At 39.6% G+C, this 21,093-nt stretch overlaps 1 long non-coding RNA gene across 1 annotated transcript; it reads left to right on the top strand.

Annotated features, from left to right (window-relative positions):
- The first annotated feature begins 1,866 nt into the window (after positions 1-1,866).
- LOC139433337 (uncharacterized) lies at positions 1,867-8,690 on the top strand. Its single transcript, XR_011642861.1, has 3 exons — positions 1,867-2,030; positions 7,251-7,330; positions 8,537-8,690. It is a non-coding gene; the product is annotated as an uncharacterized lncRNA (long non-coding RNA).
- Positions 8,691-21,093: the final 12,403 nt, after the last annotated feature.

Here is a 21,093-nt window from a genome sequence, read left to right as displayed (position 1 = left end):
CTGTCCACATGAACATCGCAATCATAAAACACAGAGCCATGACTTGTACAGTTACTGCATTCAAACACTGAACAGCTGAAGCCACATCCACTACAGCTGCTGCTAATGTCACACTCTTCACAGCTGTCACTAATGTCATGCCCATGTATACTCACCACAGCCAGATCATTACTATGCACATTCAGTGTTCGCTTGTTACAGCTTAATGTACAGTCCAAGCATCAACCACTACTTTTGAATGTTAAAGCCAATGCATTGCCTTAAGACGCAGTTCTTCTAATGGCAGCTAGACAGTTTCTCTCTAATAAAACACGATTTTCAAAACACTTTTTTCCCCTTCCTCTGAAGAAGGCATTGTGTAATGATTGCATTGTATGTAACATAAAATACAGTGCCTTTGTTTCCTTTGTTTCAAGCTCCTCCATTTCAAGGATAAAAAAGTTACCTTGACTTGCTTTTAGCACTTAGCTCATATCACAATTACTGAATTTTCCAGCATCCAGTGGGTTTAACAAAGGAGAACAATCTGTAACTCTGTCTGTGTGACAAGTCTTGTGAAGTGGAGTTGACACTTTTCTTTTCGAATCAGACTCATTAATGTTTAACAGGTTAATAAGTCAACATAAATTATACAAGGAACACATTGAGATGAAAGCAGGCCTGGTTCTATTGTATTCCCAGAATGGGCAAAATATATTAATCTACACTGTTTGCCAAACAATTTAATTGTTCAAAAGACTTCTCCCCTCCTTAATGTCAGTAGGAAAAATCATTTAGGCGATCTGATATAAAAGCTCATCTGAAAAACACAGAAAATGGGAGAGTACAGGAACAATACTGTGAGTAATAAATGTCAACATTGTGAAGATCAACAAGCATGCTAGGGAGCTGTGAGCATAGAGGGGGGGGGGGGGGGGGGAGAGAAACAAAAAACAAGTCATCTGCCTGCTGGCCTAATGCACTTGAAGCTGGCAGTCATGTAGCTCTTGACTGTTCTGTACTTCTGTACTCATTTACATTTAATTAAATGCTTAAGAGAAAATGGCCCGAATTGATGCAATAATGAGTTGCCAAGGGACATCGTTTTAATAATCTTAGTTTGTAACAAAGATGTTGCCAAGTCATAGTCACATTATGAGCCTTGCATAGCCACTTTTATTGGCCAGATAAATCTCACCGGCCCGAAGGAGTGCACTCTAATCCACAACATCTTCTGACTAAACTGATGATTTCATTCGACCATCAGTATTAATTAACATAAAAATCAAACTGTTATTATCTTTGTTATATCATACAATAGGCCTACTACTTAACTACATTTAAAAATGGGGACTGCTTGACCAGAATCTTTACTCCTTATCCATAAACAAAACAAAACTGTAGGTATTTTTTAATACAAAAGCCATAAGACATAGGCTACAAGAGGGAGATTTCAGAAATGAGCCTCTTTTTTTCTGGAATAATGATTGAGTCTTACTGAGAAACCAAAGTAGGCTATTTGTAATAAACAGCATTGCTGGCAACAATTCTAATAAAAAATAATTCAAATCAAGAGATGCATTCAAATATCTTAATTTGTTAGTGCAACAGTGAATTATCAAAGAAAGATTTCACAGCAGTGCAGTTTGTTATTAAACATAAATATTATCCCTCCAATCTCATTAACATGTCTTACATTAGTATTGGACCATAGTCAGAGTGCATAGTTACAGGTGCTAGCTCTTGGTTTGATTTGAGTTTTCTCGAGTGAAGATAACGTTAGCTAGCAAGCTAGCTCTCTCTGTATCTTGAATGTATGCTAGTGCTAATACATTGAAGGTCTAACGTCTTTTCCTCCCATGTGTGTGTACGTTTATTGTACGACTAGCCAGCAGCTTAAGGTTGGATGCTACCTGGTGTATGCTACAAATGACAAGCTAATAAACTACCGCCCAAGCTTTGACAACCACAACACAGACAGGCCTCTACAATGGATCTCTACACACGCCGATCGCTTTACCAAGGATTCGTACAGCTCCAATCACGAACAGGTGGGTGAAGTAGCTGAAAGTTCACTGAAACAGGCTGTACTTGTCCGTGACATGGATCGTGTAAAATCAGAGCAACAATATAAGGAGTAAGAAAAGTATCTAGGTGAGTGTGATAAGGGATAGTTGATAATAGATCGCCCATATCTAATTAGTTAGAGATCTACAGTAAGAAAGCGGGCTAGCTTTTCACTGTTCATGACTAGGCCCACTTTTTAACTTCCAACACACATTTGCAATCATCCTAGCTGCAATGCAAAAAGGTATTCAATTTAACGTATTATTGTAGGGACGTTTTACACACATATTTTAGGCACATGTCATGATTAAGTTGCACAATCTTTGCTGTTTTGAATTGTGTTTAAATGCTTTTTTATTAAGATCACTGCACTAATCCGTAGTCTGTTAATGAAATAGCTTTTAATTTGTATTTATTTATTTAAATACATTTAACTCATGCTTAATATACAGTACATTTGGACTTAATGCTAATGTATAGTAGGAGAAGCACACGTTTTGTTAGTGATGTTAACAATGGCTCAGTTGCATTCAAGTATCCCAGTATAAACCATGGATGTATAATAAGAATTGGATACAGCGTGGGAGGCGGGGCCTCATTCATTCCTATGAGAGTTGCTCATTGGCGCATGATGAATAAAATGACCCAACTTTTGAGAGAGTGATACATCACAGATTACCCGGCATGCCTGAGAAGTACCCGTATGTGCGCTCATAGCGCATGCGCAACTTTAACCAAAATGCTCGTTCACATCAAGCACGTCAATTTGCGTACACGTAACAGCACCGCGCGTTCATGACAGCATGGTAATGGGTTGTTATGATGGATTTCATATTAACGAGTCGGCAGTTAGCAGCTAGCGGCTAGCTAGTAATTATGCTAATGTACACATCAATCGTTATGTACTGTATATTACGCTGTAACAGGATCTAGTGATATCCAACAGAGCTTCATTTAGCATGAAATAATTATTGCACTGTATATATATATATATATTTATATTTATACACAGTGCAATAAGCTTCTTAGTGCAATTCTTTCACACACAGTGACGTCACGAGCTACCCACAATGCAACGCGCGCCATATATATATATATATATATATATATATAAATACGCCATTTTCCTGGAGGTGCTAATATTCTGAATTAACGACCGAAGAAATCGCTGCATGTCTTCGGATTACATCTCTGGACTTGAGGGGTGTGTTCTAGGTCGTTACCAGCTTAAACTAGAGCTGTGTGGGTTGTCCGATTGCCCTTACAGACTGCCTGCAGATGTATGGAAAAACGACTCGAAAGTGGCCTTCGGTCGATTTTGGCAGCATCTACGTCTATCTTCTGGAAACACCAGGGGCCTATACTACGAAGCTGGTTCAACCTAACCTGGATATGTTTGAGTTAGCCGGTTGGCCTAATCCAAAACATACGCGCTCTCGCTAAACTGTACTACGACGCTGGTTATCAAGTGGATCGCTCAAGCCAGCCGTGTCCTATCTAGTTAGGTGCGCGTTCACATGAAAGGGGTGGCATTTGGAGCATTCGACAATCACAAACATGGAGAAGCGCACTGACAGCGCAGCGTCATACTTCCTGAATGAAAAGTGAACTTTAATACTAGTCAAAAATGAAGAAGTTAAACTTTAAACATCCATGACTTAAACACTTTATCCAGGATAAAAGCCACATAGCTGCACCTGCAAGGTGAATACAGCTGGAAAAAGAAAAAGTGTTTGAATGCGTACATTAACAGGTTTATGATATCACTGCCCCGTCTAAAACACGATCTGACTTCAATTACATTTGTCTCGAGTGTTTCGTCAACTTATGTGTTGCTTAAAATAATACTTCTGCATACAGTATGTGACACTGTGAGTGTTGCACGGCCAGATACGGCTCAGCTGACTCAGATAAGGAGATATATGATTTTTCTGTATTTCCTTTCTCCTGTAATATGACTTGATCGCTTTAAACTCCGCACACTGAGCTCTGATTGGTCAGCAGGCGGTGCTTTCACTGAGTTGAGCTCTTAGCCTGCAACCTAACCTGGTCCCGACCAGGTTAGCTGCTTAGCATATATTACCATGGAGATCTAGCCTGCTAAAAAGAGAACCAGCTTCGGATGACCGGAAAGCCGGAGTTTTCCCTGAATTTAGCCGGCTAAGCGAAAATCCTGCTTCGCAGTATACCCCCCTGGTGAATACCCCACTTGTCACAATAATATTATCATCACATATATGTGGTATTTTAGAGTTGACTATATTGATTAAGGCAATAGACTATGATATTCTGCTTGCACCTCGCGTGAAATGACGCATACCGGAAGTATGGTGTCGCCCTCGGCCCAAAACCCGTATGTGTGTGTGAAAGAATAAGAAGCTACAGGGACGTTAATCTACGTTAACTTTATTTAATACAATATTTACGGTACAACATTTACATCATACAGCCCATGTAGTAGGCTATAATATTGTACAAATGATGAATTACAGCAAACGTGCAATATCCATTATTACAGCTCCGTGGGCTGGCAGTAAGGCGATATGGTCCGTTCTTATTTTGCATCCATGGGTAAAGATAAACGCATGTAGTGCTGAACACGTAACATAGTTAGATGCACGTTCATAATGCAGAGGGAAATAACTCTCAGAATAACGTTATTAGCACATTTTTACAACTTGAGGAACGAATGTTTTTAATAAGGGCTATACAAGTGTTCATACTGGGTTGTTTATTTAGTTTAAAAAAAATTATCCAACGAGTTACAGACCACTCTTTCACAATGTAAGTCAATGGGAAAAAGTGTTTCCGGGCCCAGCAACCTAAAGGCAGTGTAGTACCGCCGTTTGGCCACAACGAATATTCTCATCAGACTCCGGCGCACTTCCTGGGGGCTTGGTATAAACCATAGACTGTATGTCCAAGCGGCAAACTCTGGGGAAGAGCCGGGACGCCCTTGCAACATGGGGCCATGCATTATCATGCTGCAACATGAGGTGATGGTCGTGGATGAATGGCACAACAATGGGCCTCAGGATCTCGTCACGGTATCTCTGTGCATTCACAATGCCATCAATACAATTCACCTGTGTTCGTCGTCCATAACATACGCCTGCCCATACCATAACCCCACCACCACCATGGGCCACTCGATTCACAACATTGACATCAGAAAACCGCTCACCCACACAACGCCAAACACGCTGTCTGCCATCTGCCCTGAACAGTGAAAACCGGGATTCATCCGTGAAGAGAACACCTCTCCAACGTGCCAGACACCATCGAATGTGAGCATTTGCCCACTCAAGTCGGTTACGACAACGAACCGGAGTCAGGTCGAGACTAGGGATGTCCCGATCACCTTTTTTTGCTCCCGATCCGATTCCGATCATTTGATTTTGACAATCTGCCGATACCGATTTTTCCCGATCCGATCTTTATGCAATGCATTAAGAGAAAAAAAAGGTAACAGATAACGGCTGGTCATCCAACGAGATGAAATCAGCTATCTTGGCAGTTATTCTTTTGGCCTTTTCACTGTTCTGGGGCAGTTTCTCTTTCCTTTTAGAAGTCTCTGAAAGTGTCGGTTGTTTCAGTGCCGTTACCTGAGTGGCCGCTGTGTACTCGCCGTGTTGTTGTTGGTGTTTGTTTCTCAGGTAGCGTATTAGATTGGTCGTGTTGAACGTAACTCTGTTCTTTCCACCACGCGGAACCTCTGCCTTGCAAACATTGCATCTGGCTGTTACACTGCCTTCGCTTTCAATTTTATAATACTTCCAAACTCCTGAAATTTTCTCTGACCCGGCTCCCGAGTCACCAGCTGAACATAGCCTCTCGTTAGCTTACTGCTACTATTAGACACTGCGCCCACTCTGTTGCCAGATTTCAGAGAAATAAGGAACCAGGTCTATGAAATCAAGCCCAAAGAAAGCAACACATACATGATGTTGTGTAATTTTAAACTAAAACTAAGTCCTCAGGATGACTTTAAGACGTGAACATGGTCATTTTTGTTTTGTAACATTAAATAAAAAAAAAATAATTTAAAATCCCGATCCCCGATTTTTTGAAAATCACGTGATCGGCTCCGATCCCCGATCACGTAATCGGATCGGGACATCTCTAGTCAAGACCCCGATGAGGACGACGAGCATGCAGATGAGCTTCCCTGAGACGGTTTCTGACAGTTTGTGCAGAAATTCTTTGGTTTTGCAAACCGATTGTTGCAGCAGCTGTCCGAGTGGCTGGTCTCAGACGATCTTGGAGGTGAACATGCTGGATGTAGAGGTCCTTGGCTGGTGTGGTTACATGTGGTCTGCGGTTGTGAGGCCGGTTGGATGTACTGCCAAATTCTCTGAAATGCCTTTGGAGACGGCTTATGGTAGAGAAATGAACATTCAATTCACGGGCAACAGCTCTGGTGGACATTCCTGCTGTCAGCATGCCAATTGCACGCTCCCTCAAAACTTGTGGCATTGTGCTGTGTGATAAAGCTGAACATTTCAGAGTGGCCTTTTATTGTGGCCAGCCTAAGGCACACCTGTGCAATAATCATGCTGTCTAATCAGCATCTTGATATGCCACACCTGTGAGGTGGGATGGATTATCTCTGCAAAGGAGAAGTGCTCACTATCACAGATTTGTTCAGATTTGTGAACAATATTTGAGAGAAATGGTTATTTTGTGTATATAGAAAATGTTTTAGATCTTTGAGTTCGGGAGCAAAAACAAAAGTGTTGCATTTATATTTTTGTTTAGTGTATGTAGGTAGGAACTGTATGCATCGCTAAGGTTAATTTAAATTGGCTATGCTCAAGTATGTAGACAAGCTAACGTCGAAGTAGTGTATGTGAAATCAACCTCACAATAAGATGTGTGTATATTACAATTATTAATGTCATATTTCAAGATGATTACTTAGATATTACAATATGGTTGGTTGAGCTGGAGTTCATTATAGAGCTTACACGTTAACGTCACAGTCATCTGAAGAACGAACCCAAACCTTATTGTTTTTATTAATTGCATTACCAAATGGGTATCAAATAAACAGTAAGCATTGGTAACACAACTTCCAAAGTTACAGTAAAATAAAAAGGACCCTGACTCGGACAATACACAATCCAACATGTTCAACAGAAGAGAATCAGTTATATTGTTTGTACACATGGTACTTTACATATATATATATCTGTTTGTTTAAGGTGTCCAGGTGATGCAGCCAGGCTGGACCAGAGAGTGAGAGACAGAACTGGACTCCTCACAGCAGTGAACTTCAGCACAGGTACAAAGACTCTTTTTTCATACTGTACAAAGAATCAAGAAATATATTGGTTTAAATTAATGAAGTATTGACTTGAATACACTGATATACATTCCATTAAACAATACTAAATACTAGATCACCTACACATCAGTTAAGTTACATTTTAGATATTTAGCAATATGACTTTGTCAGCTTTCTAATGTAATGTATTGAAGGCAAAGAGGATGTATTAATCCCAAAATATATTACTGGGTCCTCCCTGAGATAAGGCATACACAGTGTATCCTATGAATTAAATGGACGACAGCTCTATCAAGATCTCTGAGCAGGTCAAGGCTACTCTGCAAGAGGATATGATGAAGCCAAACTCATTTTTTCTCCATACAGCCCTCCCCTTAACCCCACCCTGCATTATCTCCAGCCACACACAATGAAGGAAATGAACACACCACCATTCTGTTGCTACGTTCTAGCCATGGTTTACTCTGTTTTTACACCTTACTATTATGCTTACAATTATTTTAACCAATTCAATCAAAACTATTCACCACTCGCGTCTAAAAGCATGTTGAATCAGATCATAGCTGATCCAAGATGCTCAAATATGGAGATCTTATCCCTGATATTTTTGTAAAATAAGTAGGCCTTTAAATATTTATTGTTTATGAATTGTGTTATGATACATCACTATTGAGATTAGCTCTCGGCACAAACTCTGTGCCTAACCGAGCAGCAGGTGATCAGACTGCTTATCATGTGTACACCTCAAGCCTAATACACACAGTCAAAAATGCCCATGAGCAGAACCAATATCACCGTCTGAATTTGAGTTTTGTGGCTTGGTTTATGGTGTTTAAGATATACTGTGCCATCTCTAAGATGAATTGTTGCAGGTCAACAAGAAACACCAAGACTTGCATCTTGGAGTTTGCATCTTTTAGTTGGTCCTTGAACATTATTAAAAACAATGACCTATAGAACAAAAGCTGAGGAGGATTCAGACGTGTTATTAAAGCCATTTATTTGAGCAGATTACGCTACTACGGACAGTCAAGAGTCCAACAGAGAGTCTGACAATATTGCTGCTGCTGACATTAGAATAGGATACATGTTTTTTATAAATAATGTATTCATATGGTTTTTTTCATTTTTGTTTCTAAAGTCTTATTTATCTTCATATTAAGATGTGAGTGATGTTAATGGAAACTTTTTTTGTGTTGATAGGATATCAGTAATACACTGATACTCACTCAGTGAGCAGAACAAAATGTGAAACATCCTGGAGGACTTCCTGATCTTCAAAGAAGGTCTTCAGCATGTTATCCATTAGACAACTACCATGGATGATCCAGCACTTGGGTGCTTCACAGGTAGCTCACATAGGCACAAAGCACCAATTCATCCATGGCTGATGTGAAGAAATGGATAACAAAAACAGACACAGTTCAGAAACACAGTGTCAGAAATACAGAATCAATTTTTTCTTTGTTTCTTATGTTAATAAGAAAGAAGAAACATTTAAATAGCTTGGTAGGGAAATTCATTGCTAAACCTACAAAGATTACAGTAAAGTCGATTGAAGTGAAAGGGTGTGATATTAACACAGTTCCTATTGCTGCACTAATAACATGTTTTAATAGTGAACAAAAACAAAAGAAGTCTTCATTCAAATATAAAATAATTATTTTTTAAGTGTATTTTATAGTTAAAATGTATAATATAAAGACATGTGCTTAGCCACTTGGCTTGACAGTGAAATTGTTATTTCCGAGTTATGTTTTTCCCAATATGACTGAACCAGTTTTGATTTAGTTTCTGGTGTATTGAGGCCCACCTTCACGGGGGTATGAGCATGGAAGGAAATGCTGCCTTTCAGACGTGAAACATTATTAACCTAGCACATGGTTACTAAAAGCTAGTGTGTCTTGAAAGCATGGCAGTTTCATCAGGGTTGTTTCGAGAATTAGCATTTCTACATCAAAAAGCTTTTTGCCATTAAGGGGAAATTATTAAATATTTTAGCTGCAAGGAAATTGTCCCTTTTTAGCAAGTGCTTATCTGAACAAAAAAACATAGAAATATTAAATATTAGTGATGGCAGAAAAGTAATGTCATTCTCCTGTGTGTGCTCTTAGTCTCTTTGCGTTTAATACTAATTCATTTTTTCCCCTTCAACACTCACAATATGATGTTTTATAATAATCCTCTCCATCAGAGAATAACAAAAATGATGAGAATAAGCAGATCTCTAGGCGGTCGGGGGGTTCAATTTCTTCTTAAGAGTTGTTTTTTTATATCTTGAAGCAGGAAGCCTGAAATCTTTGCACCGTACAAAAGGAAAATAGTTAGCACTAACAATGTGTTCGGTTTTATTTATTTGAGCACAGCCATTTGCAGGAGATGGAGGGGGTGAGTGAGAAATGGCTCAGATGAGAAGCTGTCTGTTTGTGGTCAGAGGATGTGGTAGACTGCTTGTGTTGGCTGATACTTGATCTGATGTTAATGTGCTGCTGTGTGTGTGGGAGGGAGTGAGTTGAAAGAGGCAGAGGGGAAGATGGGCAGATAATCCCTTCTGCCTGATGAGATTGAATGCTGGGATTGATTGATCGCCTAATCATAGGAGGAAATGGGCCTGAAAATGAATGGGACTCTGCCCTTGGCTTGCTGTGGAGCTGGGTGGTTGGGTTGGAGGGGATGTTAGCTGCAGAAAGACATGGCCTTAATGTGTATGGGACCTGATTTCATTTGTGTCTGATATACAGTTATATGATCCTGGCTAAATGATCAAATAAAAAAGGAAGAGGGGGAACGGCGAAGGGGATGTAAATCAAGCTTTATTGCTGGAATATTACTTTTTCATCTCATCTGAAATGGATGCTTTGAGAAAAGAGCAAGAATAAAAATTCATCATGAATTTAGAACTGATGGACCTGTGTGTAGTTACAGCTACCCAGTATGCTGGATCCAGTTGATTGGCTAGTAATACTGTATCGGATTATGATTATAATGTGTAACATTTATTTTCCTTTTTTACCTTGACCAAATTAGTTTGGTCAAATTGTTCACTGCTTGATTTGAGGTTGTCAATAGTCCAACAGATGATATACTCCTGCTGTCACTTTGTCTCTGTCCACACTGCCACACACTGTGTAGAGTGTCACTGCTGGGGAGCCCAATATGCACTATCCCTCTTTCAGCCACAAAGAGGACTACCACCAGTAAATTAGGATGGGGAAATTAGCTCCGTGTTTGAGTGTCCTTGCCTTTTATGTAGGGTCCACAGTTCAGAGTGAATGCTGCCAGAACATATCAGCCTGTACAGTGATTGAAGTGGTGGACTCGGCCTGCATCAAGGAAGAATGAACCAATCGGTTTGCCTTGTTGTTTAAGTTAGGTGTGCCAACTGTCACTCTGAGTTTGTCTCTATTCCCATGCCACTAAAAGATACATTGAAAAGCAATGGATCATTTATCCAAAAAAAAATTCTCAATGTTGAGAGAGCAGCAATACTTTTTTACGACACTTAATTTAACTTCAACTTTGCTAATAATAATGACAACTAGTAGTCGAGCAATTTGATCAAAACTGAAATATCTTTGCTTCCTATTAGCACTGTTTTGGTCTACACAACTGCTATGAATAATACCTGCGTCTTTTGGTTTAAATAGAAAATAGTAATAACTGCATAGGGTATAAGAAAAACCCATCACCTTCAGTGTGAAGATAAAAACACACCATACAAGTTTGTCAAACTTGATCAAACATATCACAACATCCAACCAAATGTAGTGTTTGTATAAGCCCCCCTCTCTGTCTCCCTCTAGTGTGTTGGCTACATTTGTTAGTGACTGAGTAAAGAGTAGTTGTGATCCAGAGCGTAAAGCCTGGGAGTGGGATGACTGAGGGGGAAATGAGCAGCCCATGCAGAGAAGTGGAGGCTCTGTGGGCTAAATGATCAATGCCATTGATCAACCAGTCAATCCTGGAGTCTATATTCTTCTCTGTTTACACTCTCCCATTGCCACTGTGTTAAACTGAGCGTGCTCTAAACAGCTACCTTAGGGACCCTCTAAAAGCCGGCCTCACACCCGTCATTGATTGACATGTCGATTATCTTGGAAGCTGTTGACAGCACAGTTGTTAGCCATCTTAAACATTAATGATGATGGGGAGCTGTTGCCTCAAGTTACAAACCTCACTAAGAGGATGAATTAATTTTCAAGCATAGTTCAACTACGAATCAAAAACAACTTTGAACAAATACCAGCCAAACACATGTAGTTATCCAGGAAAATCCAGTACTACTGCTTTATGATGGCTGAAGCCGTTTATGAATGTCATCTCTTGTTGGATTGCATGTGTTTTTTAATATACCACCAATATATGAGCACAACTTAAAAATTCTAAATTAACAAGCTGACTGTGTGTCTATAATATCAGAAATCAAGAGCTCAGAGTGGTTTTATCTTCCTTTCATCTTAATAAGGCTGACCTTTTTATTATGAAATGCAAACCTCATCAGTCTGCTCATTCATTACATTTTAGATCAAAAGAAAAATGACACGCACACACACACACACACACACACACACACACACGCACACACACACACACACACACACACACACACACACACACACACACACACACACACACACACACACACACACACACACACACACACACACACACACACACACACACACACACACACACACACACACACACACACACACACACACACACACATACCATGTATACATCACTTCAGGGGACATTACATTGACTTACATGCATTTCCTGGAGACTTATCCTAACCTTAACCATAACCAACACATGCCTAACCCTTACCCTAATCCTAACCATAAACCTAACCAAGTATTCACCCTAAAATTAATGATTCCCCTCATGGGGACCTCCAATTTGTCCCCATAAGGGAGGCGAGTTCTCACACGTTTAGGTCCCCACAAGTATAGTAATGCTAGGACACACACACACACACACACACACACACACACACACACACACACACACACACACACACACACACACACACACACACACACACACACACACACACACACACACACACACACACACACACACACACACACACACACACACACACACACACACACACACACACACACACCAAGTTATCATGGTGTATATCATTTGGAGGTACATGAATGTAATAAGACAATTCTAAATGATTACTTAATGAATTTTAGCAATATGTGGAGACATTATACAGATGAATTATGATTACACATTTTTATGAAGAAACAAATTATTCAGATTCTATGCCATTGTCTGCATTATCAATTGGGTTGCTATGTGAGAGTGTGAATGTCAATGTCATTCCCTTACTAAGTGTAATTAACACCAGATCATGTTGTGTGTATGTGCGTGTCTGTAAAGATAATTGCTTTAAGTATGCAGACTCTACCACATGCCCCGAGCTCCCAGCAACCTCAAGCCTGTAAACAGTTTGTGTAAAGCAGTTTATGGATAGTTTCTACACCTTCCTTGAGCTCTTCTAAATGTGTGCTTAACTTATACAACTTTACACTTTAATAGACACCAGTAAAGGGCTGACATTGGCCTGGCTGCAAGGACCAGTGCCTCTTTAGTTGCCTCTAAACAGGGGTGCCCAACCTTTTTTGAACCGAGAGCTACTTTTAAAGTTGCCAGTCTGCCAAGATCTACCAGTCCAAATAGAGAGGCGTTGCACTTCTACTTGTATAAAACTGACCTTTGTACGATTAATACTTCATAAATTACTGCAGATCCTTTATCTTACCTCTTTCTAATCTACACACATACAAGTATTTAACTGAAGTTACACGATAGTGTTGTTGATACAGAGTTGGAGTTTTTTCACACGTCACATACTACAGTGGGTAATGTTTTCAAGACACATTGAACAGTGCTGCCACATATGACACAGGGAAAAAAGAAAAGACTCTGAACCCTTTCTTTGCCATTATATATAAATAGTGTTGCTACAAAAGTATAAATTAGGCTTACTAATAACTTTAAGACAACTCCGATCTGAAGCTACTCAGGAATCTGCTGCCAAAGTGCAATAAAAAAGATGAATGTTGCATTTTAGTAGAGTATAAAAAGAAATGCTTTTTAAAATAGGATGCATGCAACACTAGTTTCTTAACCTGAATTGATAATAGACTATAATCAATTTAAGTTTGCATTCTTATACCATTTTGTACAATAATTATAATGAATAAGTTCAAACAAACTAAAACTTACAGCTGATTAATAACGGTATCTAACTTGAGTTTTTATTATATCAAAAGCCTGTTGAAATGCTACTGTTATTTTTCTGTCCCCAAAAAGCGCGTCGGCAGCCTCCAGGAATGCTTCTTTCACAACTTCGCCGTCTTTGAAAGACTTCATGTGTTTCGCAAGAACGTGACTGACACGATAAGATGCTCTGGTAGCAGCCTTGCTCTTGTTGTTGGGCCTGGTGAAAATGGACTGCTGTGCATTTAGCTGTCCTTTCAGGCCCCTCCCCTTTTGGGAGCGTAGGGCAGAATTAGGAGGGAATTCCGTCTCGTAGCGTTTGTGTACTGTTTTGAAATGCCGCTCCTAAATTACCCTACTTCGATAAAGCCACGCTCGCATTGCAGATGAGACAGATGGACTTTGAATTGGAATAGATACAAAAATAATCATCCTCCCACTCGGAGTGAAAATGATATATTTTGGGCTCTTTTACTTCTGCCATAATTGTGGTCTTTTGTGTGTGCGGAATGTCACTCAGAAAACTAGTGCCCACTGCCCACCAGCCACGCCCCGACACATGGGGTCACACCAATCACAAAGCTTTGATGCGTTCAAGTGCATTATTCTGGCACAGGAAGATTATGTTGTAGGACATTAACGATAAAACAGAATATTGTTGTTTTATTTTTAGACACATCTCGTGATCGACTGGGAATCTCCCTGCGATTGACAGGCCGATCGCGATCGACTGGTTGGGCACCCCTGCTCTAGACGATGCACCCAAGTAATGCTAATAGTGAACCTTTAGCATGATCCTTTCCCAGCAGAGGAAGTGGCAGCCTTAACCGGACATGAAGTCTTTGTCTGGGGTCCTCTTTTTTTTGGTCGTCACTCTTTTTACCTTAAGCTCCCTCTCCCTGCTGCCAGCTTTCACAGGCCTCTCTTGGTTGGTCAACACATTAAAAATTGTGCTGCCTCTTTACAAGATTGTCTTTAATCCTTTGCCTCTTCCATGTCACCTCAAAACATGCGGAGGCTGATATGATAATGATGTGGACCTGTCCAGGGTATTAGAGTTAAGCTGGCTGATTAGGCTGCACATCGATTAGTCTATCACTCAGCATTGGCCAGGTCTGTGCAACTGGAGGGGAGGTAGGTCGGGTGGTGGGGTTCGAAGGAGGATGGCCTTTCTGAATAAATGAACCCCTAAAGAAAATCACAAATGTACACATTACTTGCGTCTATCATTCCTTTACAAGGAGCATAGGCTGTTGTCCACAATTTGCCAGAGTCTCCTCTCCTCTCCTGGAGTGCACCAGCTGGTCGTAACTAGAGATGTCCCGATCCGATCACGTGATCGGGGCCGATCACGTGATTTTCAAAAGATCGGGGATCGGGATTTTTTTTTATAACATTTTTTTTTTTTCATTTAATGTTACAAAACAAAAATGACCATGTTCACGTCTTAAAGTCATCCTGAGGACTTAGTTTTGGTTTAAAATTACACAACATCATGTATGTGTTGCTTTCTTTGGGCTTGTTTTCATAGACCTGGTTGCTTATTTCTCTGAAATCTGGCAACAGAGTGTGCGCAGTGTCTAATAGTAGCAGTAAGCTAACGAGAGGCTATGTTCAGCTGGTGACTCGGGAGTCAGGACAGAGAAAATGTCAGCAGTTTGGAAGTATTATAAAATTGAAAGCGAAGGCAGTGTAACAGCCAGATGCAATGTTTGCAAGGCAGAGGTTCCGCGTGGTGGAAAGAACAGAGTTACGTTCAACACGACCAATCTAATACGCTACCTGAGAAACAAACACCAACAACAACACGGCGAGTACACAGCGGCCACTCAGGTAACGGCACTGAAACAACCGACACTTTCAGAGACTTTCAAAAGGAAAGAGAAACTGCCCCAGAACAGTGAAAAGGCCAACACAATAACAGCCAAGATAGCTGAATTCATCGCGTTGGATGACCAGCCGTTATCTGTTACCTTTTTTTTCTCTTAATGCATTGCATAAAGATCGGATCGGGAAAAATCGGTATCGGCAGATTGTCAAAATCAAATGATCGGAATCGGATCGGGAGCAACAAAAGGTGATCGGGACATCCCTAGTCGTAACTCTACGTCCGACGTAGAACCGAAGGTTAAGACCAAACTAAAGTTATGACTAGTGCACCACTTAGACTTAAGCCCTGTATGCGTTGCTCCCAGGTGTAACTTTTACGCCTAGTATGGAGCAGGCGTAAATTGGAAAGAGAGACTAGTATCCATAGTAACGTAAAACAGGCAAGAAGGAAAATAACTATGGCAGTGCGTCTTGTTTACATGTTGTAACCGAAAGGGCATTAAGAAGAGAAAGAGTCGTCCGTGATCGAACAAACCCACTGGACATCTATTCAGTGAGCTGATAGAGAGGTTTCGTTTCGGCAGACAAGCCCTTTTTAATTTAATCGAGGAGATCTCCCCTCAACAACAGAACGGATCAGACAGAAACGCTGCACTCTCCCCAACCTTGCAGGTGCTGATTGCTCTCAGATTTTACTTTAATACTGTGGGAGACATGATTAATGTTCATCGCACAACTGTATGTCGGGCTATTAGACAAGTTTCCTTGGCTCTCCAGAGCCGCCTTAGGAATTATATTCACTTACCAACACAAGAAGAAGCAGCAAAATCCTCCTGGCATCCGTGAAGATATCGGTGGACGAGTTAACCGCAATCGCACAATAAACAACATATAGCCCTGTATATTTGTAATATGAACGCTGTTTTTTTGCAATTGCATTTCAATAAGCTCCCATTGTGACCACATATTTTCAATAGGCCGTTTTCTAGCCTATTTTATTCAAAAAACACACACAAGAACATTAAATAGCATTTGGAGAACTATTAACATGACATTGAGATAAAAACAAGTACAACAAATATGATTAGAGAATGGTGAATGACAAATTGTCCTCTTCAGTGATTCTTTGCTGATTCTTAAGAATTATAATTTTGAGTCTTAATTTCTCCTTCTCCAGCTCAATTTTGTCATGTTCCGCTCTCAGTTTTGCGGTCTCCACCTCCAGACGAACGATCTCTTTCTCCACCAGTTCACGCTGTAGCTCTGTAAAATCCCTCTTTCTTTTTCGGGGTGTGGGCGTCATTTTTCTCTTCTTTTGGTTTCTGTTATCCATGACTTCGTTATCCAAGTCTTAGTTTGCTCTGAATGGAGGAGTTTGAGTGTTAAATTATGTAGATGTGTGTTGCTTGGCAACAATTACTGTTTTGCGTGTATTCACGTGGACGCGCATCTTAAGACCAGGCGCAGCTACGACCGAGACTAGTCAGGCTTGGTGCACTCGGTGTAAATTCGAATCACTAAGTCGGACGTAGCTAAGCCCGACGTTAGAGTTAAGACCTACTTTTTTACACCCAGCTGGTGCACTCCACTCCTGGACTTTCCATTCCAGCTCTTTCTATGTCCGCCTGCTCTGCTTGATGTCAGTCTGCAGGTACTCTCACCAGGTGTTCTTGGGACAAACTCTCTTTTGCCTGGGGGGTTCATTCCAAGGACCAATGCTAGCATATGTTTTCAGAGTGTGTGGCCGAATCATTCACATCTGCTCAAGATTCTCTTGGGTAGTTGTTGATTAATGCTTGTACTTTAGCCGTTGTGTTCTTGGTTGTCCTCCAAGTCTCTTATCCGTGGAGCAGTATAGGCTTTATGTCAGAGGCTTAACGTACATACAACAAAACACTTACAGTGGAAGTTAAGCTTACTTTTTCAATCTATCAATTCATTCAATGAATCTCCAGTACTTTAAGTACTACTTTTACCAACTGGAAGTCCTCAAGAAACTCTTTAGGTGATTACATTATTAAAAAGACAAATGAAGGCAAAATGACAAAGAAATTCAAATTATACAAATGTTACACATTTCTTCACTTCATTGTTAACATCTAGATCCTATTGGAGTCTAGCATTTTTGCTGTGGAATCTAACTTACTGCACTTTTTTCTATTTTAAATACGGCGCTTCAGAACAGATAATAGGATGATAAAGGCAATGTAGAAGAGATGTGTCAATAGAGGAATAGCATGATATGAGAATAATTTCAGAATCTGTGGCCATTGTCAAAACAATCTGGCAATGGTAGCAGTACAGTACAAACTATTTGTTTCCTAGCAAGCATTCCAACTAATAGAAGATATAGTTTAGTGCAGAAGAAATCAGCTGCTTGATCATAGCACCGACACAGCTTTTGTTGGACTACCAGTGGGCGCTGTGTATCAGAGGAAGGACCCAGCTGTTCAAACCTTTTAAGTGCAAAAAGTCAAGTTAGCAGTGGTAAAGACGGCAGTGTCGGTGTTCAATTTGGCATGTGAAAGTGAGGACTTACAATGGTTTGACAAATTAAATAATGAAAGTATCCTGAAAGATCAAATGAAAAGTATAACCTTTGATAAATAGTTAAGTGGTTTGGCACAAAAAGTGGATGGGAGGTTGGCAGACCTGTAACCTACATATTACACATTAATGTGAAAGTATGGTGGAAAATGTAAAGAGATGGGTGAAATGGAGAAAGTAAAATGACAGGAAAAACCTTCTGTGGAAAGGGAGGGGTGTAGCTGGAAATAAATAGCTGCTGAGAAAAGGTTAAGACAATTGTCTTGCCTGAACACAGAGTCTTTTAATCCTGGGATATCCAAGTCATTAAGGCTCACATCTACAGAAGAGGCCAATTAAAAGCACAGTATAGGCATAGGTCTGGAGAAAGGCATCATTTGCTGCAGGAACCCTGGCCTTTTATCTCCCTGAGGAACCCCAGGAATCTGAAGGCCTGTCAACAAGATGTCTGCAAGGTCTTCAATAGTATTGCAGTTGATCAATTACATTAGCAAAGAATCCTAAATTATGTCTGAGTTTTATTTTTCACATATTTTCAATATCCAAAGGCCTATTTGTCTGAAGAGGTTTGTTGTAAAGTTAGCTTGAAACTTCTATATTTGAAGTCATCTGATAGGGAAAAATATTTGATTGCTTCCCGATTTACTGATTTAAAGGAGTGGCAATTAAATGAAGTCCTACAACTTTAGGATTCCCACATTTGCCATTGTCAGAATTCTCTCAAGATGTTTTTACATGCACTTTTACTCAGACATGGGCAAGATATAAATAGCAAAGAGATTTATTTGATTAGCAAATATGCAATCAAATATAATGACGCATTATTTCCTGAAAGTGTAAATGATGTGCAATCCAAGACTGTTAAAATGAAAGCACATTTAAATGAAACTTTTTGCAATGCTAAGTTTAAGGTTTAGTTATTACTAATTAATGGAGGATGATTGTTCATGGACAATAATATCATGTTTAATACATTCCCTGACCCCATTCCTGAAAATACAATGCGTACTTTTCCTTACAGACACATCCACACACTGTGTAGACATCCTCCATCATCCCTCTCAAAGCTCCATTTTACTCCAATTAGCTGCTAAATGTATCTGTGTGGTGATTTAATGCAGGGATTGAGTGAGGGGCAAAAGCTTAATCTAGACTTCCTTGTTTACTGAAATAATTGATATTATCAGATTATTCGTGATTAACTGGATTACTAAAAAAACCAGGGCTCAGCAGCTTTGCCTGAATGCAAAGCTCAAGAATTACCTAACATATTTCCCTGGAGTCAACTAATTACTGTGTTGAGCTAGGCTTGCTGTTGAGACTAGAGCAGTGGTTCTCAAACTTTTTCTGTCATTCCCCACTTTGAACAGGTGGGCCTTTTCAAGCCCCACCTGTTCCTCATCGCTCCAATAAAATGGTAGGCCAAGCTTAAAATTGTCAAATGTATCGTTCTATAACAGGGGTCTCCAACTTTTTTTAGGATGAGGGTTACTTTCAAAAAATAAAACAAGTCGTGAGCTACTTTTACTCCTCTTTTTTGTTTTTTTGCAGTGTATATATTTAGCACATTTTAAGATTATTATATGCTACCTTTAACCTTTGAGTGCTGTTTGGGTCTGTGGGACCCGTTTTCAGTGTTTACTAAAATAAAATGTATGCAATTTAATTATTTTAACCTGCTTTATTTGGTGGTGGACGTCACATCCTCGAGGGTCCCCCAGGATGCACCCCCAGGAAGATTTTTTTTAAATGTTGAAGTTGAATGCATCAATCTGGTGCACTTTGAGCTAGGGCTGCTCAATTAAATCGTATTTTAATCGCAATTACGATTTTGGCTTGCAACGATTAAGAAAACAACATAATCGAAATAAAACAATTTTATTTATTTTTTAAATAGGTTTTTCAGTTGAATTATACTTAAAGTTCAGGGTAATCAACTGTTAAAAACATACTTTTCAAATTATTTTCTTCAATAAATTGATGTTTTTCAAAGTAAATGGTTAATCGTTTTTAATAATCGTGATATCAATTATTGACCCAAATAATCGAGATTATGATTTTTGCCATAATCGAGCAGCCCTACTTTGAGCCCAACATGAATGTATGGATACAGCTCTCAACACTCAGATGAAAGGGAGCTGTATACTTTTCAATAATCCAAACATCTTTAGAATATGATCACAACAAATCATTTAAACTTGTTTATTCTTATCTTATGTTACCTAGTTAGCATTCTTTCTTTTTATTTATGCATATTTGACTAATCACTCCCCTTTTAAACTTTTTACTGTCCTATAGTACACATTGGAATGATTTCTTACTTTATTTTGTACAACTTTATTAAATAGATAAAGGTGTGCTCTCTCTCTTGCTCTCTTGCTCGCTCTCTCTCTCGCTCCACATTGCTTTTCTTCCCGACTGCAACGCTGTTGTGTGTGTCTGTGAGAGCCTTTCACACTTGTGTATGAGAGATTTTTACCAGTGGCGAGCCTGTCTCTGAGGGCCTAAGATATTCTACAAAATAATATTTAAAAACATTAAAACAAATTATATTTTTCTTTATATATTCTTTTTAAATATGTTTTTAGTAATATTTGTCATTAGTTTTACCAAAAATAACTTCATTAAATTCTATTTAAAATAACATTTCCAAAGAAATAAATCCTTTGAATCTGCCTATTCAGTTTCTGTTTGAATGTGAAGGGTTAAATGAAAGAAGCTTGTCTCTTCGAGGTGAAGACAGGAGCTGATTGGACGTCCAGCTATGAATTCACAGAGGGCCCTGCTATAGTAACTGAACGAGAGTAATGTCAAATGACAGTACAATTGACCAATCATATCTACCCTCTAAATGGGTGGGCTTTATTATCGCTGACTTTATTTCAAGTTCCGCCCGCTGTGAAACGTTTCTTGTTTCCATAGCAACAACAACTGTCAACAGCGTAAACTTGCCTTCAAAATAAAAGCATGCCAAATTACACTTAAGACATACAACTGCAACGAAAGTAACAAACACAATGCAATATCCTTTTAAATTTCAAAGAACACAAATTGGGTTATCTACAGGTGTTGTTTTGTGTGGTAGAGGGTCGCTTTTCATTGATACGTTTTGCACCCCGGGCGGGTCGTTGTTTTGATAT

This window comes from Pseudochaenichthys georgianus, chromosome 3 (genome assembly GCF_902827115.2).
Source record: "Pseudochaenichthys georgianus chromosome 3, fPseGeo1.2, whole genome shotgun sequence".
Lineage (NCBI taxonomy): Eukaryota > Metazoa > Chordata > Actinopteri > Perciformes > Channichthyidae > Pseudochaenichthys > Pseudochaenichthys georgianus.
The sequence above is the reverse complement of the archived record's forward strand: the minus strand, read 5'-3'. Positions and strand labels throughout refer to the sequence as shown.